General features: G+C 35.1%; 2 long non-coding RNA genes across 2 annotated transcripts; one reads left to right on the plus strand and one right to left on the minus strand.

Annotated features, from left to right (window-relative positions):
- Nucleotides 1-521: 521 nt before the first annotated feature.
- On the minus strand, nt 522-3381 carry LOC120328728 (uncharacterized). The gene is made up of 3 exons (XR_013477357.1): nt 3241-3381; nt 2490-2655; nt 522-1746 (listed from the first exon to the last, which is right to left on the minus strand). It is a non-coding gene; the product is annotated as an uncharacterized LOC120328728 (long non-coding RNA).
- A 9-nt stretch (nt 3382-3390) lies between these two features.
- Nucleotides 3391-6134, plus strand: LOC144425176 (uncharacterized). Its single transcript, XR_013477358.1, has 3 exons — nt 3391-3602; nt 4138-4209; nt 4298-6134. It is a non-coding gene; the product is annotated as an uncharacterized LOC144425176 (long non-coding RNA).
- The last annotated feature ends 14548 nt before the right edge of the window (nt 6135-20682 follow it).

Raw genomic sequence — 20682 nt, forward strand, 5'->3', positions numbered from 1 at the left:
GCAAAAGTACTGGCCCCATGTAAAAAAATTTACAGGCCCTATCAGTAGTATTATGAACAGTATTTTTAGTAAATTTACATAGATTGATGGTAGCAAAAATTACTATAAAACTGTAAAAAATACTACTTTTTTGACGGCAGTAAACCTACCCACCAGTAGTAATATTTTTTACCTTAAAATAGTAAATAAAATTACTATCTCGATGGCAGCTACCTTACCCGACAGTAGTACCATACAATACTAGCATGATGGTAATTTCTCACTCGCGATGACCGAACCACTACGAGAGTAGCAAAGCTATTTACTAGCACGACACAACAGTAAACACACATATTACAGTTAAAATAAAAAAAACGAGATTCTGGAAAAGAAAATCATTTTATTACAATTGATATTTTTATAAAACCATAAATACACACTGAACGCCTTTAAGGCTTGTAAAACAGTTTCGAAAGAAATTTCAGAAAATATATGGTCTACAGTCAAATTTAAACACCTATTAGGAGACGTTGAAGGCTATCCATGCAATAAAATGAGGGCACAAGTTCTTATAGGACATAGGAATTCTGTATGTAATGGATCAAAATCGAGTTTCTATTGGCACTTGTTAGAAATCTGGTCTATACATTTCGAGGTCTATTTATTTATCTCAATAGATCCAAATAAAGTCAAACAAGAAAACGTTTTAGGACTGGGTTGTTTAGTTGACAAACTTATTTTGAAATCAAATTTCTGGATACCAGGCTATGAGACGCTGGCAAACGTGACATAATAACGAGACTATTGTAAGAATTTCACGATTTTTTGCACTTTACTCTAATTATAATGTTTCAAAATGAAAATTTTGGGAAATATCATGCAACCTATTTTGTAGCTATGGCAAGAGTTTCAAAGATGACAAATTCTAAAGTTAATTATGCAAGATAATTTTCAAGATAAGATTTCAAGGGGCGTGAAGTCGAAGAGCGGGAGTTTGAGGATTTTGGTAGGAGCATGAGTGGGAGTTCTAAATTTTGAAGCTTGCGGAGTCTATAGAGTTAATCATAGTCGGAGTTTATCCACACTTATGAATAGAGTTTGACTGGACATTTTTAAAGCTCATGAGCTAGGAGCAGAGTTTGCAGAAGTTGCAAATTCGAAAATGTTAAAATTGATAAAACTGGACAAAAAGTTACACTAAAGCAGCTAGCATAGCAGCAGTCAAATCTTATAAGATCAGGGAGTCAAGAGTTTTAATTCATATTTTGAAAGAGTCTTGAGCAGAAGACGGAGTCATATATTTGCAAATGTGGGAGTTGATAGTCATGAGTGGAAGCCAGAAATTTTGTGGTTGAAGAAGATTACGGAGCAGAGTTTGTTTAAAATTATCCAGACTTCACACCCAACACACAGCTAAATCATTTTTTATCAAATTAATCGATCAGCCAAAAGCAGGGCTGCGAACTCGAACTTCGAAAAACTCTATCAAATACATGAACTCAAACCCCTGACCAGGGTAATGAACTCGAACTTGAGAAACTCAATCAAAGGCATGTGAAAATTTGATCGAGTTTTCACCCCTGGTCAAAAGTGATGTAAGCTGCAGTAACACCACCAAAGTTTACTTAAACATCAATTTCTAACAACGGCACATATAACGCCTGTGATAGATTCACTCTTCTTGCAAGGCCGATTACTTTTGCATGAACGTCTTTGCCTTTACTTTTTTTCGACTTAGTGCCTCTGGGGTTTATGTCACCGAAGAACCTGAAAAAAGACCGAACTTAAATGGCGAATAGGTTTCACATATGAAATTTGGAAAACGTCCTGTCATCTCACCACCAAAATAGTAAAAACACAAACACTGGACAAAAATAGTAAAAATGTCAGGTATTTATAATGTATCGTGCCTTGCCAAGGGATAAACAAAAAACTGCCAGTGGGCCAGGAATGCAATTGCTAAACCAAGAAGCACCAGATCCTCCTAGCCTCCAGTTGTCGCAAATCGCAATAGGCTCATCCGCTCGTTGACATTCGATTGCAAATGCAGCAATTGAAAAATATTGTATTAATTTCTGTCATTAGTAATGATTTTTTGCAAATATATCAAAAATTTCCTGCTACAAAATGGAAAGCACAGTGACATCGTTTGAAATTGAAGTTCACTAAAATAGGATTGTTGTGAGTTCATTTTTCACATATGGATGTAAAACATATTAGATTAGGAGGAAACATGTGTGGTACCGCCAGTCAGTCTATTATTAACCACCTAAAACTGTTTAACTAATTAAATTATTCTCAGCCCCACTTATGGCCCAGTCCCCAGGATATGGACACCATGAGTTTGTGCAAGTCCAGTCACATATTTCCTTTTCACAACCCATTTTTTGTATTGTATGTCATCAAATAACACTACATGACAGAAGAAACAGGTAATTCGTCAACAACGTGTACATTGTGCCAACAGCAAGAATTATATCAGCACTGTAGACTAGCACATTTTTTCTTACCTCTGAATAAAATCAAACGTCAGCAAGGCCTTCTTTGGATATTCTATGTTGAAAACATAGAACGAAGCAAACTGAAAAGCTACCGCTTCAAAAAACGATCTACAGGAACACACCACTTCTCGTTCAGCGATGACGTAAAAAGTCTCAGCAGTCGCTACCGTGTTACCTGAAACACAAGATTGTAAACTTTAGCTTCGAATCTATAGGCTTATGAATAAAGTGAAAGTCACTCGACAGGTTGATTAATCTTATTATCTCAACTTCTAAAGCCAACTAATAACAAATACACTTACTAGAGGTGGATGATTAGTGATTTTTTTGATAATATGCAATTACACAATTATTAATTGTATAATAGTACGATCATCTCCAAATTGGCTTTGGCTATATATCTAACATAGCAGACATGGATTTGTTCTTATTTTCACTCACCGTTGATAGCAAGCGCAACACTGATAAAACGAAGGGAGAACTTATTACATTGATGAGGCTTATGATGCGCATTACGTTCTTTCAGAAATAATATATTTCATATTTCAAGCAATGCATACTGTGACGCAACAGTTAAAGCAGGTTGCATGACAGAAGCTGGTGATATTATTTTATAATAATCACAACTGAGAAGTATATGGCGACACAAAATGGCCTTTGAAAAAGTTGCGCAGAATTAATCACAGGAAAACAGCTATCATATCATTTTTCGAAATTGTTCCCGATATTCACAATTACATCGCTCACCTCTAACACTTACCTATGCAAGCAATAAATGGAGATTTTGGAATATCTTTTAATATCTGGGAAAAAGTGGTTTCTTTCTGAAAATAGGCAAAGTAGTGAATGTATATGCAAAAAAATTCCGTTAACCACTATCATGCAGTTAGTTTCCAATTAATTTGCACAATGACATTAAACAACATGATGCGCAACTCCGGCATTTTTGTCCGAAGATCGTATTCGATAGCACGCTCCAATGCACATACTTGACGAGACGAAAACGAGCGGATGTGTGCTGCTTTCAAGGCGTAGCAGGAATGGTGTTCGTGCCTGCTTTGACAGTTGTTGTCGATTTTAATGATATTTTTAAAAGTTGGGGTAAAAAGAAATCGGTAAAAGGTAAGGTGAATACTATTGTTGTATATCACACCCGGGCATCGCACTGTTAAGTACATGTGGGAAAGCCAGCCTTTGTCAAATACTACGAAGTTATTAATTCAGTACGGTACGTAGTTGCCCATTTGCCGAAATTACATATTTACTTACCCCTTATGGTTTCAAATAGTTCATGCACCTCCAGTTAGATTTTTTTAATCAGTGAGGATATATACTCATTGTTGATTGCTGCTCATTGTAACATACTATTACGCATTCACTTTTATTTGCGTATTGAATCAAAGTGTTAACAAGTTCACCTAACATTTCACTCATACCGGTCTATATTGTATAGTCTGATTTCTCAAGTATTTGGAGCCACGAATGCTTGTAATTTTCTGACTAAACCCTTTTATTAGTTGGTTTATATACCAAATTCAGTAAAATATTTTTTAAATAAAACATGAGATATTGGATTTATTAGCTTTTCCATTCTGAATCATATAGACTGCTTTATTTATTCTTAACGAAAATTAATAAATCTCCTCTCTTTCTTCAGATGTGAAAGTTGTGGACAAACCTGTCTAAGCATTGTGAGACTCTTGCAGCACAAGAGGCAATAGCAGAAATAGTAAGTATATCAATCAAAAAATTAAGCCGACATAAAGCAAAACTTTCAACTATTCGTCTAATCTCAATTTCCTATTATTTATTCACAGGACAACTATAGCAGACGGGGAGATATCAGAAGTCTGGCGACATATCAGTGACAGTGTGATTCCAAGAAATATAATGCAATAGCAAATAGAAATTTGCAATAGAAAAACAACCTATGGAGGCATGCAAAGACATTTGGCCCTCCGGTAGAGTTGTGTATGGCCCCCACATCCTGCAGGGCTTAAGGAAAATAACTAAAAATTCCAAAGCGTAAGATTGCATAAGCGGTATTATTTGTAAAAAGGCACAAAACACGCCAGACATACTTAAAACAGCTTTGGAAATGAGGATTACGGGTACCTCACTGCACCTGTGTTATATTTGGTTCATCAACTTTTGGTAGTACTATAGAAGAAATTCCGGAAGGGGTATAATCATCATTCATGATAAAATACTATCATATATTTTTTGAACAACTTCAATCTAGACCAGGGATCTCAAACTCGCGGCCCCAGAGAACTTCCAGTGCGGCCCTCGAACGCTTAACAATAATTGTAATAGTATTTTGGAAGTTTTTTTTTATCTAAATGTAATAGATTTTTCAAACCTTCTAAAGTGAAATTGATTATTCACACAGAAAACAATTTACTGAAAGTAGTTTTGGAATATTAATTTTTTTGTCCACATTCTGACCCAATTAAGAATACACATCAAGCTAGCAAAAGAATACTTGAATAAAACACTTGAGTAATTAAATTAAACGCAAAGTACATGAAGAAGGTGGCATTTTCGAAGAAAATGGGAGTTGTAACATTTCTGCTCTTCACAAAATTCTGAAGCACATTGTTTAATTTGTCATATTTCCATCAATACAATCAAAAAACACAATAAGCTCAGCAGTCAATATGACAAATTCGAAGACCAACTTCGAACAGAAAATTTCCATGTGTTTGTATATTAATATAATTATACAACGACTTAGTTACTAAAAATCAATATCAATAATAATTCAAGCAATCCTATGCCACGCAATGTAGTGCGAAATGTCTTGTCGAAAAAATCTGTCATTTGTTTTTTTACTGATCTATACATGAAATGATAAAAGTAACTTTTTTGCATTACTGGAATTGATTAAACATTCGTAAAGATCCAGATAAACCCATGATCATGTGGCCTCGTTAGTTAGAGTTGGTACTATAAAATCATTTCAGACTGGCCTTAGTATGCTGGTGACACAAAAAAGATGCCAAACGCCAGGACAAATGTAATTATTAAAACATTGAGTTTATACTGTAGTATTTTTGTTAATTTTAGGTTCATATATTTAGATTAAATTATTTTTAGTGTATGTATTATTCTTTCCTAATTCAAAGCTTGTTCAAAAATGATTTTGATGGTTGTACATAGAATTTTACGATTTTTTATAATAAATACTGTAACTTGCAAATGTTGCAATAATAGTGGAATGCAAATATTAATATGTAATTGCATTTGAAATTGAAGAAAATAATAAAACTTAATCCAACTGTTTAGTTGCATCACAATATATGTCACAAACTAAAACTATCTTAAAAATATCTTTTAAGTATACATTATCAAAAACTGTTTGCGGCACTTTTTACAATTTTCAAAATGCAATGCGGCTCTCGAAAAACCATGAGTTTGACACCACTGATCTATTCTAGACGATTCAAGCATTGCTTTGGGAAATTATATCACTTCAATTAAATTGAAATAATCTCGCTATATTAAATACAAAATCGTTGCTATCATAAAGGTAAACCAATTCAGCCACTCGAAATATATTGGCCTTCACAAAGCAATGGAGGCAAAATTGAGAGTTCATGAGCTATGAACATTTGTTCTTTTCTTTGTCTTGAACTTTTCATACTCCACAGCCCCTATTAATTTTTTTTAATTTTAATTACCATGTGATGGTCATACATATCTTTAACTTGTATTTTCTGTCATGATGTATTATCTCAATGTGCCAAACTATTAATTAGTGTGCATATTTTGCTTCCAGATGACATAAATGTATTGTCATGTTTATTACCTCAGCTTGGAGTATTGACAAGAAAAAGGTGCCAGTAAATTAGGTAAAAAAATTTCCAATTCATTGTTATAATCAGAATTCACAATCAATAGGAATTATAAACAGCCAACAATCAGTGAGAATTATATGCGAAATCCCTCAGAATAAATTTGTTTAAAATCGGAGGAAGGCAAAAAATATAGGTAGTTTCCATCCACACAAGCATTTCAAGAAGACTTGCTCGAGCCAAACTAAATGAGCATCGTCAGGTAATCGGTAAGGCTGCAAGTTGAATTCAGCCCTGCAACCTCCTGCATAGAAGATAATATTAATTAGTGGGCTATGAGCTAAATTCCTAAATTTAAACAAACCTATCTACGATGCATTATGTACCAGCAATGTTACCTACGATTAACTGAATATGTAATATGTCTAATAAATTCACCTACAAAAGCAAGTTCGATAGGTGCAAATTTTGTGTTATGGAATTGTATCGCAGCACAGTTTTGTATGACACCCTCTTTAAATGAAATTTCAATGATTAAGCGCAAACATTAAAATTACTAACTTTGAACTTTGTCATTATCTGCAAAATGTTCCACACAAATCTTTCCGCTATCGCGTTTGTAAACTTCTCTGATAAAAAAAACGTCTATGATGTCCAGAATTGCTCTTTACAGCTTGCCTGTTATTCCAGCTTTCCAAGTAAGCAAAACTTCTCAGATATAGAGATTATTTTGTTTCGTTACAGGCGCAAAAAGGCAGGTACTACACGTAAAAAAGACGCCGAGTAGCAAAAGCGAGCGGAAAACGGACGCGAAAGGCGACGAGAAATATGTGCATTGGAGCGTATCATGAAATACAATGTTTTGCCTGTAGTCTTATGGAGTGACGTCAGAGTTGCCTATCATGTTGTTTAATGTCATTGATTTGCAGTCGGCTCACAAAACTTTATACGAACAGTGTTGTGCAGAAGTTACATTACTCTTGATGCAAAAACTTTCAAAAAAAAGTACTTTACACAAAAAAAGCATAGAACATACCTGGAAACACTTAAATATTTGGTTTAGGTTTTCTCCGAAATAATAGGCGATCAACGTGACCACCCCAGTCGATTTTGGTAATTCAGTTTTCAGACTCTTTGATTCCGATTTTGAAGAACTTATAAATTCAGAAATTTTCTTATTGGTTGAATATTTCAATGTTCTAAATAATAACTATAGTGGTGGTAGCATAAAAGTCATATTGGGGATGGCAGAATAGGGATGGCAAAATACGGTCGAAAGGTGGCAGATTAGGGATGGCAAAATAGGGTCGAAAAGTCAAAATGGGGATGGCGAAATGCGGTCGAAGCGTGGCAGATTAGGGATGGCGAAATGCGGTCGAATGGTGACAGATTAGGGATGGCAAAATGCGGTCGAAGCGTGGTGGCAGATTAGGGATGGCAAAATGCGGTCGAAGCGTAGTGGCAGATTAGGGATGGCAAAATGCGGTCGAATTGTGGTGGCAGATCAGGGATGGCGACTTTGAGAAAGTGAAGGGCATGGTGTCAGTGTTACCGTACCGGTACCGTACGAACATTTTAAGGTTCCTAAGTTTAGCATGTACGGTAGCCTGAATGTATCTGCATATGCCAGGATACCGGTACCGTACGTACCGTAGTGAGTACCGGTATGTGGCCCATTACAGCATTAATCTGCCAAGGCTAATCCAGTCCCTGACGGCATGGGCAGCGTAGAGAATGGCAGTAGACAGAAAATAAGAGATTTAACATTAGGCTACTCTGGCAGTTGTTTTGGTGGTAATTAGAAGGACAGCGTACGGTACCAGATATGCCTTCGCTTCGCGGTGGAATTATTGTGTGCCAAGAAGTAGGCACGAACACGGTACCGGTATGTCAAATTGGGACTGGTACCAGTAACATTGCAGCACTGTGTGGAGCAAGCGATAAACTAAAAAGTGAAACTGCTAAAGCCATTTGACTGTTTGAGTGAACTCCGTAGACTTACTGACTCAAGCAAAAAGTTAATATGCATTCTAACTATTTGATATATTTAATTGCTGAATTGTCTAACTTCAAATTAGCAGTGGTGTGGCTCATCGTGCTAAGCCTGTAAGCGGAATAAGCTTGGCATCGCACCTCTTATTAATTACACTATGTCAGTCTGTGTAGGTTCGCAGATTCAAATGTGGAGATCGTTAGGAATACGCTCGTCACCCCATGGTTATGTGCGAGAGGATTACTGGACTCCTCGTCGCAGTTGGGTGGTTCACATAACCGCTGGTCGGTTACAGCTTCCTCCACCATCTGGTCCATTATCTCTCTCCTGGGATAGATATGTAGATCCTATCGTTAATCCGAGCGAGACACATGTCATGTTAATTAACTGTAGTAAAAGCCCCGAACTTCCAATTCCATTATAAAATTTTATCGTAAATGACATTAAGTCTATAATGACTACTTGAAACTCTGTCAAGTATTTTGATATAATTTCAGATATGAAGATTAAGGTTATCTAGTCTTTAGGGATATTGCTGCAATAAGTGAGTCTATTTGTGCCAGAAAGGGGATCAAGAACTTTATAGTTTGCACTTTCAACAAGAGAGCGATGCTCAAATATATGGACACGCAGCCTGAGCGAAGCAGTAGTCCAGCTTACCTTTGACGGTTCGCTAAATACTAGAAGCACCAATGTTCGCTGACCTCGTGACTCGCTGCGCACGATGAACCGCCACATGGTGGCAATTTTTGATGAGGTCATAGCACAAAAGAAATGAATTCTATGCAGCTCTCAGAAATATTGGAAATATACGAAAGTAATAGCCTTCAGGCAAATCAATCTTGAACCATTGAAAATTTCAAAGCAATTCGTCCAGTAATCAACAAGAAAAGCAGTTTTTCAATATGTGTCAAAGAACAACAACATAATAACAAAACGATCCATAGGTCCACTACATGCCCACAAATGAATTGTGACATGGGACTTGATATAGTTTTATCTCCAAAACTATCTCTGTACTTCAAAACTGTGTTTTGAAGTTGATGACCGACTCACATACTCTACTGTGTATTGGTTCAATCTGCAAATATTCTGAAACTTGAGAATGTTTATGGATTTGAAGTGCTGAAACTTACGTTTCAGTTCAGATTTGGTATCATTGCTGATCATTGCTTCGGACAACTTATTAAAAAGTGATAATAATCGTTCAGCTGACAGAGGTTCCTATTTTGTCATAGTTAACTTTACCCTGTTCCAAAAATGATTGAAGATACTTTCTAACACAATAGCTTCGTGTAGTATTTCACAAGTTCTTGGAATATGATTATGTTCAAATTTCATAAAGGAACCATTCTAATCTAGTAATATTTAATATTTATTGAGCATTTTAGCTTGTAAGGCAAATGTTAAATGAGAAATTAGATACTTGTTATTTGTAAAGGGCATATAAAACATTAAACTTTAGTGTATGTTTGCTAATCCATATGTTAGTAAGAGTTGTTTATTTGCCATAATTGCTTCTATTAAAATAATTTTCCTATTTTTGTTAATGTAACTTGGATCTATCATAAAAATCACTCTCATTTTTAATCTTGTTTTATAGTTTATTTATTGCTACTGTTTTTTATGCAAACTGTAGTCCCATTGTTGCATCCAAGGTTATCCATCCAGCTAATCTAAACATTTTTATGACAGATCAACTTTTTCATAGATTTCACCTAATAGCACATAGTCAGCCCTATAGTTATCATTTTGTTTACACAAACATTTGAAAGAGTGCATTCTCCTGGTCTGATCCTTTACTTCCACAAATATTTTATCATTTCGACTTGCCACTAGTATGCAATCTCACTTACTTTTGTGATTTCCATTTTCGTGTCTTGAAGACATTCTCATAAAATTCAGTTCCTAACCCTACCTAAAATCACTGAGATCACACAATCGCTGAGATTGAATACCTTTATATGTTTAATAGGTGCTCCCGTGTGTGCATCCCGTCCCAGCAAGTGCACCAAGATGGCACACAGCCTGAACATAGTATGTGTACCAGGTTAGGGTTAGGGTTAATGTCACTGACTTCAACTTGTGTACACAAATTCCAAATATTTATTTTTTTCTTCTAATAACGTGCAACATACTAAATTGTATTTGTTTGAGATTACATTTTTCCAAGATACAGAATTATGTTTGAATTTGCTTTCAGTATTTTTTGCCAATTATTAAACACTATTTATGGGGACTGTAGCATTTGTGTACACGATATTATATACTTTGTCTAGTCCTTGTTTGTTTTGAAGTCAATCAGTAAGATTTGATTTTCATTCATGAATCATAACCACTTTGTACTAATGCATTGTCTGCAATCCTAAAATAACAATTTCTCTGCTACTACTCCATACTGTGTTATTTTGTTCTTGTTATAAGATAAACTTGTTATTTATGTGGGTGGGTGCATATGCTGTTATATATATTCTATAATGAACTTCCTGATTACTTTCTGTAGCAATAGTTTTCAGTGTGTAATCTTGAAAGCTTGCAGTGAAAATATGTCTTCCCCCAGATAATGTCCTAGCATTTACTAAGTCCTTTGGTTAAGTTCATGTTTTAATATGCCAAAGTATGCATGGAAACACATGTAATTGTGTGACAACATTTCGAATCAATATGATATACTGGTGTTATATGCTTTCATTATTATAAAATATTGTAAATTAATTTCTCAATAATGTAATAATTTTTTATTGGTTGGATATCCCAATTTTTGTGTTCACATTTTGAACCTTACTGTAAATGATGTAGGATTTCCCATTTTGCATTTATACCCCATATCTTTATAGCATCATGACATCTCAAATTATGTGCTTCATGTTATCTCAAATGTCATCTCTTTATTTCGGTTCCATTACATTTGAACCCACGTACATTTGAACCCATGACAATTGCACCTGTATGCTATTGCACCTATGGAATTTTTTTTGTTTCACGGATAGTTAAACCCATACTAACCCTAACCCATGGGTTTTAGCACCCGCATATAGATTGAACCCGTGGATATAGGCATGGGTTCAAATGTACATGGGTTCAAATGTACGGTCACCCTTTATTTCCGTTTACAACTTCTTTCTTGCGCGCATGTATGAATAAACATGCATGGTTCACTAACATTTGCATGTTTTCTCATGAATGTCCTGCTTGTAATTTTCTTGAAAGCAGAATGAAAAACTATTGTAATTTATAATTCAACATTGGTGTTCTTTCTTCTATTTTTATTAATTACCTGTAATCAGGGAAATGCTGACGCTGACACTATTGCTGATACTAAGCACTCCAATTAGCATTTAACCCTCACTCTCTATGCCTTCCAATGTCATATATTTCTTGTTGCTTGTGAACGGTATTTCTTCAAAAACGGGAATATTCAATTCATCACTTTCATTAGGTGCTGTATACATGATTCATTCTGGCCATTTGAAGGAATATACTCTCACTCTCATGTCAGTGCGCTTTCGTTTCTATAATATAAAACTTTCAAAATCATATCATATTACATGAGCCAACTTTAATGTTGCTCAATTTTGAAATGATTGATGATGATGATTTTTTTAAACCTACTTAGTGACAACAACTAGACCATTATACCACTTTTAATGCCTTATACCTTACTTTGAGTCCTTCACCATTTACATATCTTAAGTAACCAATGCCATTACCTCAAATTTGAAAATACCATAAAACCTACGATCTCTGGTCGTTCTCAGAGCATCGATTCACGGGATTGTCAAACTCTCTGGTCATTTAGTTCAGGGACATTTAATTCATCCCTACATATATACCGTTCAATATGTTTTCAATGTTAGTCTAGTCTTGGAAAGTTTTGAGATTGTTTTTATCGTGGAAAACTGAATAAAATGAAATAAAGAGGCCTCCTCGTTCACTGTTTTTATCGTGGAAAACTGAAAATGAAATGAAGAGTTTCTACCGCCTCTTCAATCACGTAGTCGTTAGGGGGTTGTGATTAGAGTGGTAGTGACTTCAACATGGCAGAAAGCCAATCTAAAAATGCAATTCTCATACAGTGAAAAAAGCTCTTTTGAAACCACGGGAATATTTACCGTAGCGTTGGAACATATTTCGGTAATTAGTATTACACAAATTACATAAAATCGAGTACAAGATATTACCTTAGTCCTTCAACTTCAAAGATTATGAGTCTCACGGAAAAATTGCGGCAGCGGGTTTCTCATCAATTAAATACCTACGAGTGGCCAATACCGAATAGTTCACTGTTTCGAATACATTTGAAGTTGAAGGACTAAGGTAATTAGGGCTGGGCGAAATATTCGAATAGCGAATCGAATATTGAATTATTCGAATGGCATTTTACTATTCGAATATCGGGTACCACGTGATCTGCGTCGCTTCGCTTGGACACGGAACGTCTGTGAACCGATCGTGAATTGCGCGAGAATTCACCCACAAGCTCGCTCGCTAACAGACAAATTTGAAAAATCGTTTTTGCGTTGTGGTGTTATTTGTTTTTTTTTGCGTTTTGATCGTTCATTTCAATTCCCTATGTTGCACAAAGAGGTACCGACACCGTTCCCTAAATTTAGAAACGTTAAATCAGATGAGGTATTTAAAATAAATATTCCAGATTTTAAACTCTGTATGATTGGCGGCACGTGATTAGCCGTTTCATGAATGAATCAAACATGAATTTGTTTAACGAAAATTAAAAGTTGAATTAACTTTTGCGTGAAACCATATATACATAGTATAACACGAACAAGCTATGACCAGAAAAGAAATGGCAGGACATAGTTCTTTTATTGTACTTTCAAATAATTCTTTGGTGATCCCTTTCATTCTTGACCAAATAATGTTTCGAAAGTGTAAACATTTCACTCGGGCATGCATGGCGGGTGGAGTGTAGAAATCGTGAACAGGAGTATGGCGTAAAACCAATCGTGAATTTCGATGTAACAACGCGCACTGTCTCGTTTACGAATTGTTGTATCGTCGGAAATGATTACATTCGTTATATTTTGAGCATTTTTGCACTAATAAATAGGGCGTGACATTGTCAAAATTGTCAAGAGAAGTAAAAGTGAATTCGCAAATTCCGTAAATAAAATTGTGAATTACTCGGTAACGATATTAGCTATAATGACCGCGCGGTTTGTTGAAAAAAAACGTCGGAACTTGGAAGAGTTAGTTATAAATAGCGCCTGACCATCTATTAGCACAAAAGTACAAAAGCGCAATTTTTTCAGCATTAGGTCGCATATGCAAATTATTATTCAAGAAGCGCTGTTTATTAACGTCATCTCGTCATATGGCCACGCAGAAATGTCTTTATTGCCGAATTATTTAGTCACTATTTTAAATCAACATTCGGGATTGACGCAATCGCAGCTCTGCGAGGTTTATCTGTAAAGTAACATAGACACCATAGAAAAGCATAGCAAAGTTAATTACGGTATTGTCTTAATAAATATCTGCATCCCGGTATCGATAATAATATCACCGTTCGCTTAATATTGTGACGGTAAATTTACAAACGTTGATAAGTAATATGAAAGCTAACGCAAATGATAAAAATTAGAATAATATTAATTTGGGTTTTTACATCAATCCTTAATGATTTTAACAACTGTTGCCGACGTGAACGCACGGGTAAACCCGAAATATAAACGTCGATGTCCGCCGACGCGAAAGAATTAATACTTGCAAATAACAGAAAGGGCGGTATTATAGATTATATATCACCGCAAAAACGGTCACGGTGACAAAAACAATCATGATTATGACGAAATTAACCAGTAAAAAACGCTTTGTAGCCGATTTTTCAATGTCTTTATTAATTTTCAAATGGAGTATCGACCGACGTTGTGGACCCCCTGTTGTGTATAAAAAATATTCGTTATTCGACTATTAGGTATTCGTTAAAAATATTCGAACTATTCGATTCGAAAAAAATATTCGATTTTGCCCACCCCTATCTATAATATGCGAAGGAATTTGCATGCAATAAACAATGGAATAACTGGCTATATTACCAGGCATTTCATATTCACAGATTACTGCGATATATATTTTAGGATAGTAACGCTTTTATTCTTTTATAAGTCGACGTAATCATGAGTTAGTTACGTTAACAGATTTAAATTAATATGGCAAGGCATTTGAAATAGTGGTATCGGTCATGGATTTGAATATTTGGCGCAACACAAAATCATCCTGGTAAAAAGTTCATACTTTCAAATACCAACCATTATTCAAATTATTTGCCAAAAAACGGGATAAAGTAAAAATTATTTTTCCGATTTGGGACAATTTTTCCAAGAGTCTGAAAATACGAATCAAAAATTAATTATATTCAGGCGCTTTACCAGACATTTTGAGCCCACAAATTGCCATTGTATTTTGGAGTAATAATACTTTTATTATTTTGTGAATACGAAAATACGAATCAGCAATTAATTATATTCGGGCACGTTACCACACATTTTAAGCCCACAAATTGCCGTTGTATTTTGGAGTAATAATGTTTTTATTATTTTGTAAATACGAAAATACGAATCAGCAATTAATTATATTCGGGCACTTTACCACACATCTTAAGCCCACAAATTGCCGTTGTATTTTGGAGTAATAATACTTTTATTATTTTGTGAATACGAAAATACGAATCAGCAATTAATTATATTCGGGCACTTTACCACACATTTTAAGCCCACAAATTGCCGTTGTATTTTGGAGTAATAATGTTTTTATTATTTTGTAAATACGAATAAAAAATTAATTATATTCGGGCACTTTACCACACATTTTGAGTCCGTGTAGTGTATTTTTGAGTAATATTATTTTGTGAATACGAATCAGAAATTAATTATATTCGGGCACCTTGCCACACATTTTAAGTCCACAAATTCCAGTAGATTTCAGAGTAATAATACTTTTATTATTCAGTAAATCCGAAAATAGGAATCAAAAATGAATAATATCGGGCAGTTCACTACACATTTTATGCTCACAAATTGTCGTCGCAACCATAAGTTACGTTAAACAAAACTAAATTAATACCGCATAATAATTTTATATGCTGGTGTCGGTCATGGATATGAATAATTTGCACAACAGAAAATCATCCCAGTAAAAAGTCGAAACTTTCAAATATCATTATCAAAATTATTTGCCATAAAGCGGGAAAAAGTATTGATTATTTCCTCTAATAAATCGACTTGTTTTCCGACTTGCGACAATTTATTGGGTATCATAACAATTACGACATTGAATAATCTTCAATTTCTTGACGTAATGGAAATGAATGTGTAAAATCGTTTGAAGATTCCCGCAAAAACGAAAAACCGTGTTTACGATGAAAAGAGACTATATATTATTCGAAAATCAGCCGAAAATGTATTCGAATATTTGATTCGTTTTGGACAACCCTGTCTACGAACCACAGTCTTCTTTTCTACAATACAACAATAATTTTCGACCCAATTCTTTAAAAAGGTTCGCCATTCCTGCTACTACAGGACTACTACATGAAACATTAGCATTTTCTGACCATCAAATGTTTGAGATTGTTTTGTAAAGTTCAAAAACAATTAGGTTGAAAATTTTCAGTTGCAGATTAGTAGTAATTTGACTCCAGTGTAAATGTCGAATATTCAGGGAAGTATTTCACTGGCTTTATTTCGCTAAATGTCCGTACAATTATAGAGACCCTGCTCAGCGCAGAATGTTTTCAAAACATTTCGCCTATAAGTTTTTGAAAGTATAATTTCATTTGATTTCAATTGAAAATCTAGAAAGGCTTTTTGTATCTTATACTCACCAGAACAAATATTACAATCATTAGATATGAATATTGAACGTATTACTAGCTCAAAATCAATCCCTCATCAAACGCATTTGAACGCGAAATAACGGTGCACGAAACTACGCCAGTTATAAGCACCATTAAATATTAAACAATGCGGATATATATAGCACCAAGGTCTAACCCACCCTATTCCAAACAGCACGAAAAATTCGTCGCAAATGCGTCTTTCCTTGGAATTCAATTGCAACAGAGAACAAGACTTGCGTTACACGTAACACATTAATTTATAAGTTGCTCCTTCGCTATCCAGTAAGACATGGGTTGGATTCTGTACCAAGTAATGGTAATTATGTTCCTCAAGAAGTAAAGCATGCAAGAAGATTCCTAAAAAGTCAAACTAGTCTTCGACATTTTCTTTCTGAAAAACGATAAAATGGATGACTTTGGTGGTTTCCAACATTTTGTGTTGAAATCTTCTATTAGTTGGTTTTTGAACTGTTTATACCAAAATCCCTATGTTTAATTACCTTGCCTTTTGTAGATTCTTTGCCAGTGTTATACAAAAGTCGCATTTTCATTTATACGCAGTTCAAATAGTTTGTCGCGTTTTCATGAATAATATTATACAAAAGTGAGTAATACTACAACGTATATTCCTATTCAAAGACTCTCCTCTAGATAGGAATTCACCCAATATCATAAAAATCATTTTATAGCATAATATATCGAACACATCTTTACATCAAAAGGTTATATTCAAATTATAAAACCAATTAACTTCGAAAGAAATTTTGAGAATTGAAATTAACGAAACACGGAGAATGAACTCTTCATGCAGTGTGATCGTGAATTATGCCAACAATATTTTAAAGCAAAACAGGATTCTTCTACATATATACTTGAGCAATTTAAAATATTTGTAATTGAAAAGAATTGTTTAATAACAGTATTTGGAATAGAAATATCGCAGGCTTCGGGGTGGTGTAAAAAATTGTAGGGACAATAATACCAGGGAAAAATTGAAATTTCCATGACGAAAGAAATAAATGACCTCATAAATGATGGCACGATCCACAATGCTATGCCAGCCAATGCAGACCTCTTGAAATATGCGCAACAAGCTGGCGCACAACCTGAACTCAGGTTGTGTACCAGGTTAGGGTTCAGGTTGTGCGACATCTTGGTGCGCATACTTCAGGAGTACCCAAAATTGATGAGAGAAACGTAATAATATATCAAACATCAAAAGATTGTATTAAAATTATTAATCAGAAAAATATAAAAAAAATGTTCAAGACTTGATGAGAAAAATGTAATAATATATAAAACATCAAAATTAATCATAAAATAAAGACACGATGTAAAATCGGACAATCCCTTTTAAATGAATTTTAAAATGTGAAACACTGATCAGATTAGTTCCTTAAATTTGACAATGTTCGTTTCCAAATCTGACACGCATTTCGCCATCCTTAACATGACACCCGTCAACCCACTGCCCTATTTCGCCCTCCCTAATCTGACACGCATTGACCATATTTCATCATCTCTAACCTGACAGGAATCGACCCTATTTCGCCACCCCCAATTTGACACGCTTCGTCCGCATTTCGCCATCCCTAATCTGCCACGCTTCGACCGTATTTTGCCATCCCTAACCTGCCACGCTTCGACCGTATTTCGCCATCCCTAATCTGCCACCACGCTTCGACCGCAGTTTGCCATCCCTAATCTGCCACGCTTCGACCGTATTTCGCCATCCCTAATCTGCCACCACGCTTCGACCGCATTTTGCCATCCCTAATCTGCCACCACGCTTCGACCGCATTTTGCCATCCCTAACCTGCCACGCTTCGATCGCATTTCGCCATCCCTAATCTGCCACGCTTCGACCCCATTTCGCCTTCCCATTTTGACACTCATCGACTGTGTTTTCCCAGCCCGAATTTGACAGGTACTAATCCATTTCATCAGCCCCAAATCTAAACACTTTGGCCATATTTCTTTGTAATTTTGAGGCAATTGTTTATTGTTATCTGTATACTAAACAACGCATTATGACAGTCGATTTGGCAAAAACTGACACCCATCGACCGCATTTTGCCATCCCTAATCTGCCACCACGCTTCGACCGCATTTTGCCATCCCTAATCTGCCACCATTCGACCGTGCTAAACGCTTAAAAACAGTGACCAACCGTCAAAAAACACCAAGAACCCTGCTAAAACGCTTAAAAACAGTGAAAAACCGTCAAAAAAACACCAAGAACCCTGCTAAAACGCCTAAAAACAGTGAAAACCCGTCAAAAAACACCAAGAATCCTGCTAAAACGCTTAAAAACAGTGAACAACCGTAAAAAAACACCAAGAACCCTGCTATAACCCTTAAAAACAGTGAAAAACCGTCAAAAAACACCAAGAACCCTGCTAAAACGCTTAAAAACAGTGAAAACCCGTCAAAAAACACCAAGAACCCTGCTAAAACGATTAAAAACAGTCAAATAATACAGTGTAAATTGTGAAATCGCCAAATACGTTCCGAACAAGATGGCCGCCTTGTAGACTTTGTAGGTATAGTTGAATTCATCTGTCTGTTACCGGTACCGTACCTATTGTTGCCACTGACTTGTAACGTTTGAACGTATCCTATCACCATAGGCTACCGGTAAGTTACATCTATTCCGAAACAAATACTGAAATAGCCAATTCAGATTTTTACTCTTGGTCGTCGATATATACCGGTACCGGTAAGACGGCGAAACTAACGCAGTGTGTAAGCATGTCGCTGTATACAGGTAGGCTACGGTACCGGTACCATTAGATGCTGATGTACACGGTATTTAAAGAATATTTTGGTCTACCAACTACAAGTCTGCTACTGTAACACAAACATGCTCAATTAACGCATGAAAAGCTACAAAAACCAGGGTCTCCCTAAAACCAGGCACTTGCGAATTCAGGCACTTTTTCAGGCACCATTTCAGGCACTTTGATATTTTTTTATTTTTACCGTACGTCATTGGGGTTTCCAATTTACCTGACAATGTAATTAGACTTCAAATAATTTTTTGCATCCCTATATTACAATAAAACAATAATATTTCCAATTTATTAGGGTATAAATAATTTTTCAATAGTAAAATGTGGCAACATTGATAACAAAATATAGAAATCAGGCACTTGTGAAATTTCAGGCACATGGTCAAAACCTATTTTACAATGTATGTGATTACTCTAAAGCAGAAAATTAAATATATACACTTCGTATGGTTGAATTTACAACATTTTGGTAAAATACAATACTGTTTGTGACTGATGGAGACGTGTCATATTTCGCAAGTGCCTGATTTTTCATTTTTCTCGGTGACAGTTGCCATATTTTTTCTCAATTACTTTCCTAAATTATTTGCGTCAGCACGTACTATACTTTGCTTTCTAACGCAAATTCATTGTTCCACAACAATTTGAGCGTTTTTAATATTGCAATGTGCAATACCATTTGACAACATATGGTCAACCATCGTACTTTCAGAGTTTATTTAAAATTGAATATGAATGATAAAATCTGGCAACACCAGGCACTTGTGAAATTTCAGGCACTTCGTAAAAACCTATTTCTCAATGTTTTTACTTACTTTGAAGCAGAAAACTTAAATATACACTCTTTTGTATGATTGAAATGACGTCTTTTTGGTAAAAAACAAAAACGATTGGGACTGATGATGGGGGTCAAATTTCGCAAGTGCCTGATTTTTCATTTTTTTTCGATAATAGTTGCCATATATTTTCGCAACAATTTTTCTAAATTATTTGCGTCAGCACTTACTATTCTTTCTTTCTAACGCAAATTCACTGTTCCACAACAATTTGAGCGTTTTTAATATTGCAATGAGCAATACCAATTGACAACATATGATCAACCATCGTACTTTCTGGATTTATTTGAAATTGAATATGAATGATAAAATCTGGCAACATCAAGCACAAAATACTAAAACCAGGCACTTGTGAAATTTCAGGCACTTTGTAAAAACCTATTTTTCAATGTTTTTACTTACTTTGAAGCAGAAAACTAAAATATACACTCTTTTGTATGATTGAATGGACGTCTTTTTGGTAAAAAACAAAAACGATTGGGACTGGTGATGAGGGGTCAAATTTCGCAAGTGCCTGGTTTTACATTTTTTTCGATTACAGTTGCCATATATTTTCGCAACAATTTCTCTAAATTATTTGCGTCAGCACTTACTATTCTTTCTTTCTAACGCAAATTCATTGTTCCACAACAATTTGAGCGTTTTTAATATTGCAATGAGCAATACCATTTGACAACATATGGTCAACCATCGTACTTTCTGGATTTATTTGAAATTGAATATGAATGATAAAATCTGGAATGATAAAATCTGGCAACATCAAGCACAAAGTACTAAAACCAGGCACTTGTGAAATTTCAGGCACTTCGTAAAAACCTATTTCTCAATGTTTTTACTTACTTTGAAGCAGAAAACTTAAATATACACTCTTTTGTATGATTGAAATGACGTCTTTTTGGTAAAAAACAAAAACGATTGGGACT

The sequence above is a fragment of the Styela clava genome, chromosome 7 (genome assembly GCF_964204865.1).
Source record: "Styela clava chromosome 7, kaStyClav1.hap1.2, whole genome shotgun sequence".
Classification (NCBI taxonomy): Eukaryota; Metazoa; Chordata; class Ascidiacea; order Stolidobranchia; family Styelidae; genus Styela; species Styela clava.